This window comes from Haematobia irritans, chromosome 4 (assembly GCF_050003625.1).
Source record: "Haematobia irritans isolate KBUSLIRL chromosome 4, ASM5000362v1, whole genome shotgun sequence".
NCBI lineage: Eukaryota > Metazoa > Arthropoda > Insecta > Diptera > Muscidae > Haematobia > Haematobia irritans.
The window spans coordinates 118,959,108-118,975,220 of record NC_134400.1 but is presented as its reverse complement, the minus strand read 5'-3'; positions in this window follow the sequence as shown (position 1 = coordinate 118,975,220).

Here is a 16,113-nt window from a genome sequence, read left to right as displayed (position 1 = left end):
AAATCTCTTTTGTACAATTGCATTAACATTTCTCTCGCTTCATATTTCCCATATTTTTTACTATCATTGTGTTTCATCCCAGGGCGTTAGCCGATTTAAATTTTAATTCTAGAGTTTTTGTAGAAGTACAAAAAATTATTTCCATTAAAAGTATTTGTATCTGGAAATGCAAACTTCTATATAGCTCCCAGCAAATTTTAAGTAGTTGAGATGGTAACACAAATGTTTGTCTACATAGTGGCGAAGGGTATAATATAGTCGGCTCCGCCCGACTTTAGACTTTACTTACTTGTTCTATACTGCATCCGAGTATACCGAGCCTTTACAACAGATATAGTTCTTGTTGAGTGCTTATGTACAGTGAAATACTTGCAACCGATCTTATATACATTTTAATGAAAATTAATTATTATTTGACATCAAACCTTTTGCAACCATTGTATGTCAAAATATGTTAGAATATCGCCAAATATTCTTTCACTATCCATTGCAGAAATCTGAGTTCTACTGTACATAAAGGCATTTCCTATTAAATCCACAGGAAGCAATGGCACTGCAAATATTTTATGGTAGTATATTAAGACATTTTACGTATGTATTGCAAAATGTCCCTACGCTTACATAAATTTAATAAAATTAATTAATGAATAATTGTACAACCAATCAAGGTCTTATATTTATTTTCAGTTTGACTATAAATCAATATTTTTTTCTAAATGCGATGGATTGAAGTTCCTTCTTACCATTATGAGTTGTACATTTTTTTCAATAGTACAATATAATTTGTAATACCTACTAACATCCCGCAAATTTTCACTGCTTTTTTCATTCCTATTATCCTATATCATTACTGTATCTTAACCGCTTCACGTTTTTTTTTTTTTTTTGAAAAACTGAACATCAATAACATGCCTACACACAAGAATTTGTAAACATAACCGTTCCTTCCACAACTTTTATGAATTATTTTAAATTAAAACAAGTATATGCAGCCGTAAGTTCGGCCATGCCGAATCTTATATACCCCCACCATGGATTGCATAGAAACTTGTACTAAAGACTGTCATCCACAAAAGAATTACTTGGGTTGCGGTAACACTTGCCGATGGCAAGGTATCTCAAAACTTCTTAACACCGTCTTCTCAATTGTTAGTTAGTCCACACGGGTTACAATTACACAAAAAAAACCGAATAAAAATTTTCTATAGAAATAAAATTTAGACAAAATTTTCTATAGCAATAAGATTTTGACAAAATTTTCTATAGAAATAAAATTTTGACAAAATGTTCTATAGAAATAAAATTTTGACAAAATTTTCTATAGCAATAAAATTTTTACAAAATTTTTAATAGAAATAAAATTTTGACAAAATTTTCTATAGAAATAAAATTTTGTCAAAATTTTATTTCTATAAAAATTTTTGTCAAATAAAATTTTGACAAAATTTTGAATAGTAATAAAATTTTGAAAAATTTTTCTATAGAAACAAAATTTTGACAAAATTTTCTATAAAAATAAAATTTTGATAACATTTTTTATAGAAATAAAATATTGACAAAATTTTCTACAGAAATAAAATGTTGACAAAAATATCTATAGAAATAAAATTTTGACAAAATTTTCTATAGAAATAAAATCTTGACAAAATTTTGTATAGTAATAAAAATTTGACAAAAAAAATTTTGATAGAAATAAAATTTTATAGAGATAAAATCTTGACAAAATTTTGAAAAGTAATAAAATGTTGACACAATTTTCTATAGAAATAAAATTTTGGTAGATTAATTTTGGGGATCGGTTATATATAACTATAGACCGATAAGGACCTATTTTGGCATGGTTGTTAGCTGCCATATACTAGCGCAATATAAAGGGTGGTTAAAACTTCAAGGGCCGATGTTGATTTTGAATAAAACACAAACTATTTAGGAAATTATTGTAATTCTATTTTATTATGATATATTGGTATTACTCAATTATGTATGGAAAAAAATATCGGCCAAATGGGCGTCGCGACCTCGGTGGCACACCTTCATCCGATGGTCCAAATTTTCGATGACGCTGAGGCATAATGGAGGTTCTAACACGGCCATTGAATTTGTTGCGCAAAAGAGCCATTGCTTCGTTAGATGCGTGGCAAGTGGCACCGTCCTGCTGGAACCACATATCGTCCACATCCATATCTTCCAATTCGGGCCATAAAAAGTTCGTTATCATCTCACGATAGCGAACACCATTCACAGTAACTTCTTGACCGGCCTCATTTTGGAAAAAGTACGGTCCGATGATGCCGCCAGCCCATAAACCGCACCAAACTCTTTGTGGTTGCATTGGTTTTTCGACAATCACTCTTGGATTCTCATTCGCCCAAATGCGGCAATTCTGTTTATTGACGAATCCACTGAGGTGAAAATGTGCCTCATCACTGAAGATGATTTTCTTCGAAAATTGATCGCCCACTGTTGCCATTTCTTGGAACCATTTAACACGTTGTTGATTGTGTATCTCTCCATGGTTCAAATTGAGTAAGTCTGAAATAGAGAAATGTCAAAAAAAAAATTCGGAAAAAAACTTACCAAATTTCACCACGTAACAAATTTAAATCGGATAGGATGAATTTTGCTCCTCCAAGAGCTCCGGAGGTCAAATCTGGGGATCGGTTTATATGAGGGCTATATATAATTATGGACCGATGTCGGACAGACGGACATGCTTAGATCGACTCAGAATTTCACCACGACCCAGAATATATATATACTTTATGGGGTCTTAAATAGAGCAATATTTCGATGTGTTACAAAGGGAATGACAAATCCTATGGTGGAGGGTATAAAAAAAAGTATATACGGCCGCAATTTCGGCCAGGCCGAATCTTATGTACCCTCCACCATGGATTGCGTAGAAACTTCTACGAAAGACTGTCATCGACAATCGAATTACTTGGGTTGTGGTATCTTAAAACTTCTTAACATCGTTTTCTAAATTGTGAGTTAGTCCGTACGTGGTATTTATTAGACAATACGTAGAGAGCCAGAATTGAAATATGGGGGTCGCTTATATGGGGGCTATATGCAATTATGAACTTGATTTGGACCAATTTTTGTGTGATTGGGGATCGATATATATATAACTATATACCGATATGGACCTAGTTAGCCATGGTTGTTAACGGCCATATACTAGCACAAAGTACCAAATTTCAACTGACTCGTATGAAATTTGCTACTCCAAGGGGCTCCAAAACCAAATCTCGGGATCGGTTTATATGGCATAATTTTTAAATATCATATACTACCACCACGTACCAGATCGGATGAATTTTGCTTCTCCAAAAGGCACCGGAAGTCAAATCTGGGGACCGGTTTATATGGGGGCTATATATAATTATGGACTGATATGAACCAATTCCTGCATTATTGTTGGATACCATATACTAACTTCAGGTACCAAATTTCAACCGAATCGGATGAATTTTGCTCTTCCAAAAGGCTCCGGAGGTCAAATCTGGGGATCGGATTATATAGGGCCTATATATAATTATGGACCGATTTCGACCAATTTTTGCATGGGTGTTTGAGGCCATATATTAACACCACGTACCAAATTTCTACTGAATCAGATGAATTTTGGTCTTCCAAGAGGCTCCGGAGGTCAAATCTGGTGATCGGTTTATATGGGGGCTATATATAATTATGGACCGATGTGGACCAAGTTTTGCATGGTCACTAAAGATCATATATTAACACCATGTACCAAATTTCAGCCGGATCGGATGAAATTTGCTTCTCTTGGAGGCTCCGCAAGCCAAATAGGGGGATCGGTTTATATGGGGGCTGTATATAATTATGGACCGATGTGGACCAATTTTTGCATGGTTGTTAGAGACCATATACTAACATCATGTACCAAATTTCAGCCGGATCGGATGAAATTTGCTTCTCTTAGAGGATTCGCAAGCCAAATTTGGGGGTCCGTTTATATGGGGGCTATACGTAAAAGTGGACCGATATGGACCAATGTTTGCATGGTTGTTAGAGACCATATACTTATACCATGTACCAAATTTCTGCCTGATCGGCTGAAATTTGCTTCTCTTAGAGGATCCCCAAGCCAAATTTGGGGGTCCGTTTATATGGGGGCTATACGTAAAAGTAGACCGATATGGCCCATTTGCAATACAACTTTGCACAAGTAGTTGTTATTGATGTAGGTCGGCATCAATAACAACTACTTGTGCAAAGTTTCAAGTCGATGGCTTGTTTCGTTCATCTGATTTCAACAGACGGACCCGCTCAGATCGACTCAGAATTTCACCACGACCCAGAATATATATACTTTATGGGGTATTTGAGCAATATTTCGATGTGTTACAAACGGAATGACAAAGTTAATATACCCCGCCCCCCTTCCTATGGTGGAGGGTATAAAAAGACCGATTAAATACGTATATAATTAAGTTTAAAGTTTCTGTAGAAATAAAATTTTGACAAAATAAAATGTTGACAACATTTTTTATACCCTTCACCACTACTGTGGTACAGGGTATAATAAGTTTGTGCATTTGTATGTAACGCCAAGAAGGAGTAATCATAGACCAACCTTTTAGTATACGGATCGGCTTAGAATTAAATTCTGAGTCGATTTAGCGATGTCCGTCTGTCTGTCTGTCCGTCTGTCTGTCCGTCTGTCTGTCCGTCTGTCTGTCTGTCTGTCTGTCTGTCTGTTGATGTATTTTTGTGTGCAAAGTACAGCTCGCAGTTTTAGTCCGATTGTCCTAAAATTTGGTATAGGGTCCTGTTTCGGCTCAGAGACGATCCCTATTGATTTTGGAAAAAATCGGTTCAGATTTAGATATAGCTACCATATATATTTTTCACCGATCTGGTCATAATTGGCGTGTATATCAACCGATCTTCCTCAAATTCCGTACATCCGAATATTTTATGAGTCTCGAAAAACTTGCAAAATATCAGCAAAATCGGTTCAGATTTAGATATAGCTCCCATATATAGCTTTCGCCCGATTTACACTCATATGACCACAGAGGCCAATTTTTAACTCCGATTTAGTTGAAATTTTGCGCAGGGAGTAGAATTAGCATTGTAGCCATGCGTGCCAAATTTGGTTGAAATCGGTTCAGATTTAGATATATCTCCCATATATACCTTTCGCCCGATTTACACTCATATGACCACAGAGGCCAATTTTTAACTCCGATTTAGTTGAAATTTTGCACAGGGAGTAGAATTAGCATTGTAGCTATGAGTGCCAAATTTGGTTGAAATCGGTTCAGATTTAGATATATCTCCCATATATAGCTTTCGCCCGATTTACACTCATATGACCACAGAGGCCAATTTTTAACTCCGATTTAGTTGAAATTTTGCGCAGGGAGTAGAATTAGCATTGTAGCCATGCGTGCCAAATTTGGTTGAAATCGGTTCAGATTTAGATATATCTCCCATATATAGCTTTCGCCCGATTGACACTCATATGTCCACAGAGGCCAATTTTTAACTCCGATTTAGTTGAAATTTTGCACAGGGAGGAGAATAAGCATTGTTGCTATGCGTGCCAAATTTGGTTGAAATCGGTATAGATTTAGATATAGCTTCCATATATATGTTTTTCTGATTTCGACAAAAATGGTCAAAATACCAACATTTTCCTTGTAAAATCGCCACTGCTTAGTCGAAAGGTTGTAAAAATGACTCTAATTTTCCTAAACTTCTAATACATATATATCGAACGATAAATCATAAATAAACTTTTTTGAAGTTTCCTTAAAATTGCTTCAGATTTAAACGTTTCCCATATTTTTTTACTAACATTGTGTTCCACCCTAGTGCATTAGCCGACTTAAATTTTGAGTCTATAGATTTTGTAGAAGTCTATCAAATTCTGTGCAGATCGAGTGATATTTAAATGTATGTATATGGGACAAACCTTTATATATAGCCCCCAACACATTTGACGGATGTGATATGGTATCGAAAATTTAGATCTACAAAGTGGTGCAGGGTATAATATAGTCGGCCCCGCCCGACTTTAGGCTTTCCTTACTTGTTTAGAAATAAAATTTGGACAAAAATTTCTATAGGAATAAAATGTTGACAAAATTTTCTATAGGAATAAAATTTTGACAAAATTTTCTATAGAAATAAAATTTTGACAAATTTTTCTATAGAAATAACATTGTTTCTATAAAAATAAAATTTTGGTAGATTATTTTTGGCTCGAGTGGCAACCATGATTATGACCCGATATGGACCAATTTTTGTGTGATTGGGGATCGGCTATATATAACTATAAACCGATAGGGGGATCGATTTATATGGAGGCTATATATAATTATGGACCGATATGGACCAATTCTTGCATGGTTGTTAGAGATCATATACTAACACCACGTACCAAATTTCAACCGGATCGGATGAATCGGCTCCGGAGGTCAAATCTGGGGATCGGCTTGTATGGGGGCTATATATATTTATGGACCGATATGGACCACTTTTGGCATGGTTGTTAGAGACAATATACTAACTCCACGTACCAAATTTCAATCGGATCGGATGACTTTTGCTCCCCCAAGAGGCTCCGGAGGTCAAATCTGGGGATCGGTTTATATGGGGGCTATATATAATTATGGGCCGATGTGGACCAATTTTTGCATGGTCATTAGAGAACATATACCAACACCATGTACCAAATTTCAGCAGGATCGGATGAAATTTGTTTCTCTTAGAGCAATCGCAAGCCAAATTTGGGGGTCCGTTTATATGGGGGCTATACGTAAAAGTGGACCGATATGGCCATTTGCAATACCATCCGACCTACATCAATAACAACTACTTGTGCCAAGTTTCAAGTCGATAGCTTGTTTCGTTCGGAAGTTAGCGTTCAACAGACGGACGGACGGACGGACGGACGGACATGCTCAGATCGACTCAGAATTTCACCACGACCCAAAATATATATACTTTATGGGGTCTTAAAGCAATATTTCGATGTGTTACAAAGGGAATGACAAAGTTAATATACCCCCATCCTATGGTGGAGGGTATAAAAATATATTGTTAACTAATTCCAAAATAATATATTTAAGATATTTTGAAGCAAGCAATCAAATGTTTAGAAACTGCACTTAACTATTCGGGATATTAAATAAAGATATGCTCGCACAGTACCAAAAATATTTTGCTTCAAGCATATATATTTACAGAATTTGTTCTGTAAATATATATGCTTGAAGCAGAATAAGTTTGGTAGTATATGTTACAGAGGCGATTTTGTGAAGGTGGATTGGTACAAGAAGTCCGTTCTTCTTAAGTATTTACTCGTAATGTACATCCCGTAATGTACTCTTCTACGGATGGACGCCATTTTCACTTCAAAAGAAGTTTTTTGAGCTGAAAGATTGGTGTAGAGATACAAGTGGAAAAAGTTATAAAAAATTTTTTGTTTTGTTTATGTTTTTCGTATTTTTCTAAAATGAAACATAATCACACTTGAAGAACTAATACAAAATTAATGCTGCGGATGTTTACAAAGATGACTTGCGCTCTATTACAAGCCCATGTTAAATGCATTGCTTCTGAGCCAATTTTGCACCATTTTCGGATCCAAACAGACAATTTTGATTGCTTGTTTGGCTATGCTGGGGATATTTGGCATAGGGGCTATGGATCTAAAGATTTAAAATGCTAAGTAAATTGGATGAAAACTGCCTCAAGAATTCAAATCAGAAAATCGGTCTACAGGAGTTATATCAAAACATGGGCCAATACATACCAAATTTAACACAGATTTTTATGAACCTCAAATATTTGCAGGATTCCAATTTCATGGTATTTTAGGCTCAAAAACAGGTATGCCAAATATTATGTGTATCACTCGGATAAAATTTACGGTTTCCAGAAGCCCAAGACCACTTGACCTGACTGCAGAGAGAAAACGAATCTATGTCACTGTAAAAGTTGCTTCTTTGGCTCGAAATCAAAATTCTCAAGTCAAAGTCAATATTTTTTCTTGTGTATAAATGGACGTTCAACATTTTATTAGTTCTTGAATTTTAAAGATATATTACAAGCTTCAAACATCAATTTTTCGGTTTTGAGGAATCGTTACAAAATTTCTCTGAATTCCAATATTCATTCGCTTAAATTTTTATTTTCGATATATTATATTTGGTAGTGGAGTTCTTTTACGATTATCCCAGGAACTTGTTATGGTATACCACGAACCGATGGCCAATATTGAAGGTATCTTTGCATTGCATTACTGCCCTACCAATGGAAAGACTAGAGTTGAGTAGAATTGAGATTAATTTTACAAAATACACAGCCTGAGTTGTTTCCATAAATTCACGTTTACAATGATAATAAGTCAGCAAAATTTCCATGGGGCTCTTGTATGACCTGGTCTTAATATACAACGGAAAGACCATTTCAGCAAGTGACAAGAATTAGAATAATGATGGGATTTGAAATTGACATTAGTCATTAGACCGCTCACATTTTTGGAGTTATCATTGGAAACACTTCAAAAGAGGGTATTTCCGAAATCTGCTTACCTCTCTTACAGAATTCCAGCTGAAGGTGAACTCAGTTTGCACATTACAAAACACGCACCAACTTTGTATAAGAAAGCAATGTTCACAGATATTTCGAATTATTTACATTAATAAGTTCCATAAAATATTTCATATTATTTGTATATGTGAGACCACGTATAAGTTCATATAGTAACGTGAAGTTGGATAATTCAAATGAATTGGAGTAAACATTTTCTCTATCTAGGGAAATACTTGCTTTCAATTCGATTGTCATTATCTGCACGAACAGAAATATGTGTTCTTCATATGTTTTACAGAAAATTTCAAACGGAAACATCAAATATAAAAAAATCTATGCTTCCTAATTTTACATTTTAAATTGAAATTAGAGATTGTATTCAGAATAAACAAGTATATGCGGCCGTCAGTTCGAACAGGCCGAATCTTATGTACCCTCCATCGTGGATTGCGTAGAAAGTTCTACTAAAGATTTCACCCACAATCGAATTACTTGGATTGTGGTAACAGTTACCGTTAGAGTTAGGAGTCTATAAATAATTATGAATAGTTATTATGGCATATTATAGAATTATAATGGCTATTAGAGAATCAAATTTCAAACGGATCGAATGAAATTCACTCTTTCAAGAGGGCTCAGTGGTCAAATTTGAGATTTGCTTTATATGGGAGCTATGTATATATAATTGTGGACCGATATGGATAAGGCAAATCTGGGGATCGGTTTATATAGGGGCTATATATAATATGGAGCAATTATCGCATGGTTATTAGAGGGCATATACTAACATCACGTACCAAATTAAAGAGCATACACTGAAACAAGTACTAAAGACTGTCATCCACAATCGAATTACTTGGGTTGCGAAAACACTTGCCGGTGGCAAGGTATCTTAAAACTTCTTAACACCGTCTTCTCAATTGTAAGTTAGTCCATACGGGGTATATATTAAACAAAAAAGCCGTTTAAATACGTATATAATTCAGTTTGACAAAATTTTCTATAGAAATTAAATTTTGATAAAATAGTAATAAAATTTTGACAAAATTTACTAAAGAAATAATATTTTGGAAGATTATTTTTGGGGATCGGCTATATCTCACTATAGACCGATATGGACCAATGTTAACATGGTTGTTAGCGGCCATGCACTAGCGCAATGTACCAAATATCAACCGGATCGGGTGAATTTTGCTCTACCAAGTGGCTCCGGAGTTCAAATCTGGGGATCAGTTTATATGGGGGCTACATATAATTATGGACCGATATATACGAATTCCTGCATGTTTGTTAGAGACCATATAAAGGGTGATACGGCCAAAATTTGGTCAATATAAACTTGACGTATTTCTTTCAATTTTGCATTTAAAAAACCTGAACACCCCTCATTTTGAAGGTGTGTGTGTGTAGAATGTTGTTCCTATTTTTATTTTGGAATTCACTCTTCAGTTGTCAAAATGCCGTCCAAGCAAGAAGAGCAGCGTATCAAAATTTTTCTCGCGCATCGCGAAAATCCGAGCTACTCGCACGCAAAGCTGGCAAAATCGCTAAAAGTTGCCAAATCAACCGTTACAAATGTAATTAAAGTATTTGGGGAACGTTTGTAGACAGCCAGGAAGTCTGGATCGGGGGGAAATCGAAAACCGGAAGCCGCTGAGACGACAAAGAGAGTTGCCGGTAGTTTCAAGCGAAACCCTAACCTCTCTCTCCGAGATGCCGTAAATAAGCTGGGTGTATCGTCTACAACCGTGCATCGAGCCAAAAAACGAGCCGGACTATCGACTTACAAGAAGGTAGTGACTCCAAATCGCGATGATAAACAAAATACGACGGCCAAAGCGCGATCCCTGAGGCTGTACACGATGATGCTGACGAAGTTTAACTGCGTGGTAATGGACGACGAAACCTACGTCAAAGCCGACTACAAGCAGCTTCCGGGACAAGAGTTTTATATGGCAAAAGGAAGGGGAAAGGTAGCAGATATTTTCAAGCACATAAAACTGTCAAAGTTCGCAAAGAAATATCTGGTTTGGCAAGCCATCTGTACCTTTCATAGCTTCCGGGACTGTCAACCAAGAAATTTACGTGAAAGAGTGTTTGAATAAACGTCTGCTGCCTTTCCTGAAGAAACACGGTTGTTCCATACGGTTTTGGCCGGATTTGGCTTCTTGCCATTACGGTAAAAAGGCCATGGAGTGGTACGCCGCCAACAACGTGCAGGTGGTTCCCAAGGACAAGAACCCTCCCAACACGCCACAGCTCCGCCCAATTGAGAAATACTGGGCTATTGTCAAGCGGAACCTAAAGAAGACCAAAACACTGCTAAGGACGAGCAGCAGTTCAAGGCAAACTGGCTTTCTGCGGCGAAGAAGGTGGACAAGGTGGCTGTACAAAATCTGATGGCAGGTGTCAAGCGTGAGGCCCGGCAAATCGGATTTGGAAAAGCGAAAGCCTAACTGAATATTTTTCCTGAATTTTATACTAATTGAACTTGAAAAATAAATTTATTTTTATTTTTTAAATAAACGATTTCTCCGATTTACACGCGTTTTCCCTTGACCAAATTTTGACCGTATCACCCTTTACTAACACCACGTACCAAATTTCAACCGAATTGGATGAATTTTGCTCATCCACGAGGCTCCGAAGGTCCAATCTGGGGATCGGTTTATATGGGGGCTATATATAATTATGGACCGATGTGGAGCAATTCTTGCATGGTTGTCAGCGGCCATATACTAGCGCACTGTACCAAATTTCACCACGTACCAAATTTCAACGGGATCGGGTGAATTTTGCTTTTCCAAGGGGCTCCGGAGTTCAAATCTGGGGATCAGTTTATATGGGGGCTCATATACACAGATAAAAATAAGTTTGAGAACCAATAACTTTTGTTGGAAAACCAATAACAAAATTTGTTAATTTTCCTGCAACAAACTAATTTGTACTTTTAATAACCATTATTACAAAAAATTTGTTAGCAATCGTTACCATCAGAAGGCAACAAATAATTTGTGTTCTCAATAACATAATTTGTAAGTAATTTGTTGAGTACAAAATATTTGTTGCTGAACGTTACGTTTAATCCTCAACAAATATTTTTGAATTTGAACGAACAAATTTGTATGTGCACCCTCAGAAAAAATCGCTTCTCTAACATATGTTCCAAACATATTTTGCAGGAAGCACATATATTAGTGGATACTGCCGAAACATTAATATGTTTGTTTTATGTGAACATATATGTTGTGAAGCATTTTGAGCCCAAAAATATTATATGCTTGGAAGAATTTTCCCCAAAGAAGATTGTGCTCATTCCCTCACATAATTTTCACTTCCACAAATTTTTTTAGTTCTTGGCACCTTTTTCTGTAATACAAATAATGTTGAAGAAATTATTCAATTTTATAATTTTACCTTTCGCCTGGACTGAGAATCGAACCGGGAACCATGCAATTTGTAAGCCAACACACCACCACTGGGCTACGTAGCTGTTATAGTTACCAATAGACAAATATCGTTATAAGTTACATTTATATAGCATAGTTTGCAGCGCCCACGAGCCGATGCAAACAAAACATTATTCAACAGAAACATATATTTGTTGGCCACGTGGGGCAGTGGTTAGCATGTCCGCCTTGCATGCAAAAGGTCCTGGGTTCAATCCCTACTCCGACCGAACACCAATTTTTTTTTTTTAATTTTTGTATTTATATTTTTATATTATTAAATGAAATTTTTACAATGAAACTTCGAAATGTGTGTTATTAAAGATTTACAGTCAGAAAAGAACAGTGCTTGATATAAACGAAATGGACTGAGCTTTTGGATAATTTTTTTTTTTTTTTTTTTTTATTTCAAAAATAACAATTTTGTAGCAAAAAAACTGTTTTTGGTATAAAAGCTTGAAATGTTGGAAGGAATTCAAAAACTCTAACAAAAGAAGAACGTGGAGTCGAGTATAAACATACATAAATAATTTTATAATATACACATAAATTTAGTTAGCCGTGAACAGTTTTTTACTAGCATTTAACACCATTTTAAATGCATTTAAAACTTATCGTGTTTTGTACTTAATTTCATTTTTACCCTTAAGGCCGGTATTAAGTTGGCATTATCGTTCTAAAATGATCCTGTTTTGCCTTTTACTTTTCTTTAATAATTCATTTTAAAGAAAATAACCTTTTTCAATTTTTTAGCAAAACTCGAACTTAATGCCCGCTTCCGAATGTCTATTCTCTTTACACGAGTATTCAAATTAAATAATATTTAGACTTTCCGAAACAACATACAAGCAGTTTCACAGAAATTGCTCTCTTTTGATTCTCTCGCTGTGTTATGTTGATATCTCTCGTCAACCCTCCCGGTTTCCATCTCTATTTCTTTCTCTATACTCTCTCTGTCGCTCTCTGAATAAAATATCACAACATATATATGTTTACTCGAAATTTGTAAATTTATATATGTTTACATTCACACATATTATTTTTATGAAACATTCATGCCCCAAACATAATATATTCTAACATATTAACATATGTGTTAGTGTTAGTTTAGGAACATTACATGTTTGCACTTCAATATATTGTGTTTAAAAATTGTGCCCGAAACACATTTTGTTTATATCGGAACATATGAAAAACATATTTTTCTAACAGTGTGGTTTGTTGGAGTCAATGACCTGTAACAACTTTGTTGGTGTATTGACAAAAAATTAAATTGAAATTAAAATTGACCGAATTATGCTATGAATTGTACCAAAATTGCAAAATTGCCGGAACAATTTTGGATATATATTGTTAAGTACACACAGAGAAGAAATATGACCAAAATGTTATTTTTGGACGGGGAACATGTAAATGTATGACGATTTTAAATTTGAGTAGTCCAGGGTATTGCAAGCATTTTGACAACTTATTGCCCAGTGCTAAATATTCTAGTTAATTAGAATTGTAATAACTCTAATCCCGATATTAATATGGGTTTATCAATTATCTCATACAACAAACACATTTAAGAAACTATCAAACTGAAAAATGTAAATTTTTCACAGACATTTATAAATGCTGTATTCTCTGTATTCTCTGATGAGTGAACTCTTTGCTTGCTATCATACACGTGCATGTGCTCATACTCATTTTGTTCTAACGGTATTCGTCGCATACTTCTTTTAGCTTTCGTACATATTCTCAGCGATGTGCGCGTAACCAGTCTTGTATTTTTATACCCTCCATCATAGGATGGGGGTATATTAACTTTGTCATTCCGTTTGTAACACATCGAAATATTGATCTAAGACCCCATAAAGTATATATATTCTGGGTCGTGGTGAAATTCTGAGTCGATCTAAGCATGTCCGTCCGTCCGTCCGTCCGTCCGTCCGTCCGTCCGTCCGTCTGTTGAAATCACGCTAACTTCCGAACGAAACAAGCTATCGACTTGAAACTTGGCACAAGTAGTTGTTATCGATGTAGGTCGGATGGTATTGAAAATGGGCCATATCGGTCCACTTTTACGTATAGCCCCCATATAAAGGGACCCTCAGATTTGGCTTGTGGAGCCTCTAACAGAAGCATATTTAATCCGCTCCGGCTGAAATTTGGTATATGGTGTTGGTATATGGTCTCTAACAACCATGCAAAAATTGGTCCACATCGGTCCATAATTATATATAGCCCCCATATAAACCGATCCCCAGATTTGGCTTGCGGAACCTAAAAGAGAAGCAAATTTCATCCGATCTGGCTGAAATTTGGTACGTGGTGTTGGTATATGGTCTCTAACAACCGTGCAAAAATTGGTTCACATCGGTAAATAATTATATATAGCGCCCATATAAACCGATCCCCAGATTTGGCTTGCCGAGCCTCAAAGAGAAGAAAATTTCATCCGATCCGGCTGAAATTTGGTACATGATATTGGTATATGGTCTTTAACAACCATGCAAAAATTGCTCCATATCGGTCCTTAATTATATATAGCCCCCATATAAACCGATCCCCAGATTTGGCTTGTGGAGCCTCTAAGAGAAGCATATTTCATCCGATCCGGATGAAATTTTGTACATGGTGTTGGTATATGGTCTCCAACAATCATGCAAAAATTGGTCCATATCGGTCCTTAATTATATATAGCCCCCATATAAACCGATCCCCCAGATTTGGCTTGCGAAGCCTCAAAGAGAAGCAAATTTCATCCGATCCGGCTGAAATTTGGTACATGATGTTGGTATATGGTCTCTAACAACCATGCACAAATTGGTCCACATCGGTCCATAATTATATATAGACCCCATATAAACCGATCTCCAGCTTTGGCTTGCGAACCCTCAAAGAGAAGCAAATTTCATCCGATCCGGCTGAAATTTGGTACATGGTATTGGTATATTGTCTCTAACAGCCGTGCAAAAATTGGTCCACATCGATCCATAATTATATATAGCGCCCATATAAACCGATCCCCAGATTTGGGTTGCGGAGCCTCAAAGAGAAGCAAATTTCATCCGATCCGCCTAAAATTTGGTACATGATATTGGTATATGGTCTCTAACAACCATGCAAAAATTGGTCCACATCGGTTCATAATTATATATAGCCCCCATATAAACCGATCCCCAGATTTGGCTTGCGAAGTCTCCAAGAGAAGCAAATTTCATCCAATCCGGTTGTAATTTGGAACATGGTGTTAGTATATGGTCGCTAACAACCATACCAAAATTGGTCCAATCACACAAAAATTGGTCCATATCAGTTCATAATCATGGTTGCCACTAGAGCCAAAAATAATCTACCAAAATTTTATTTCTATAGGAAATTTTGTCAAAATTTTATTTCTAGAGAAAATTTTGTTAAAATTTTATTCGGTTCATAATAAAATTTTCATCATTGTCAGAATTTTATTTCTATAGAAAATTTTGTCAAAATTTTATTTCTATAGAAAATTTTGTTCAAATTTTATTCGGTTCATAATCATGGTTGCCACTCGAGCCAAAAATAATCTACCAAGATTTTATTTCTATAGAAAATTTTGTCAAAATTTTGATTTCTATAGATAATTTTGTGAACATTTTATTTCTATAGAAAATTTTGTTAAAATTTTATTTCTGTAGAAAATTTTGTAAAAATTTTATGTCTACTTTGTCAAACTGAAATATATACGTATTGGATCGATCTTTTTGATTTAATATGTACCACGTATGGGCTTACATACAATTTAGAAGATGGTGTTAAGAGGTTTTAAGATACCTTGCCATTGGCAAGCGTTACCGCAACTTAAGTAATTCGATTCTGGATGGCAGTGTTTAGAAAAAGTTTATACGCAATCCATGATGGAGGGTACATAAGCTTCGGCCTGGCCGAACTTACGGCGGTATATACTTGTTGTTTTTATTTTCATATCGAAAGCAGTCAACTATTTTCGCAACAAAACAATTTGTTGAAAATTCAGAATATTTCTATTATTTCCTCTGTCAAGCATCTACAAACACATTTCAACAACAAATGCCTCATATTCAATAGACAAATTTGTTGAGCATCA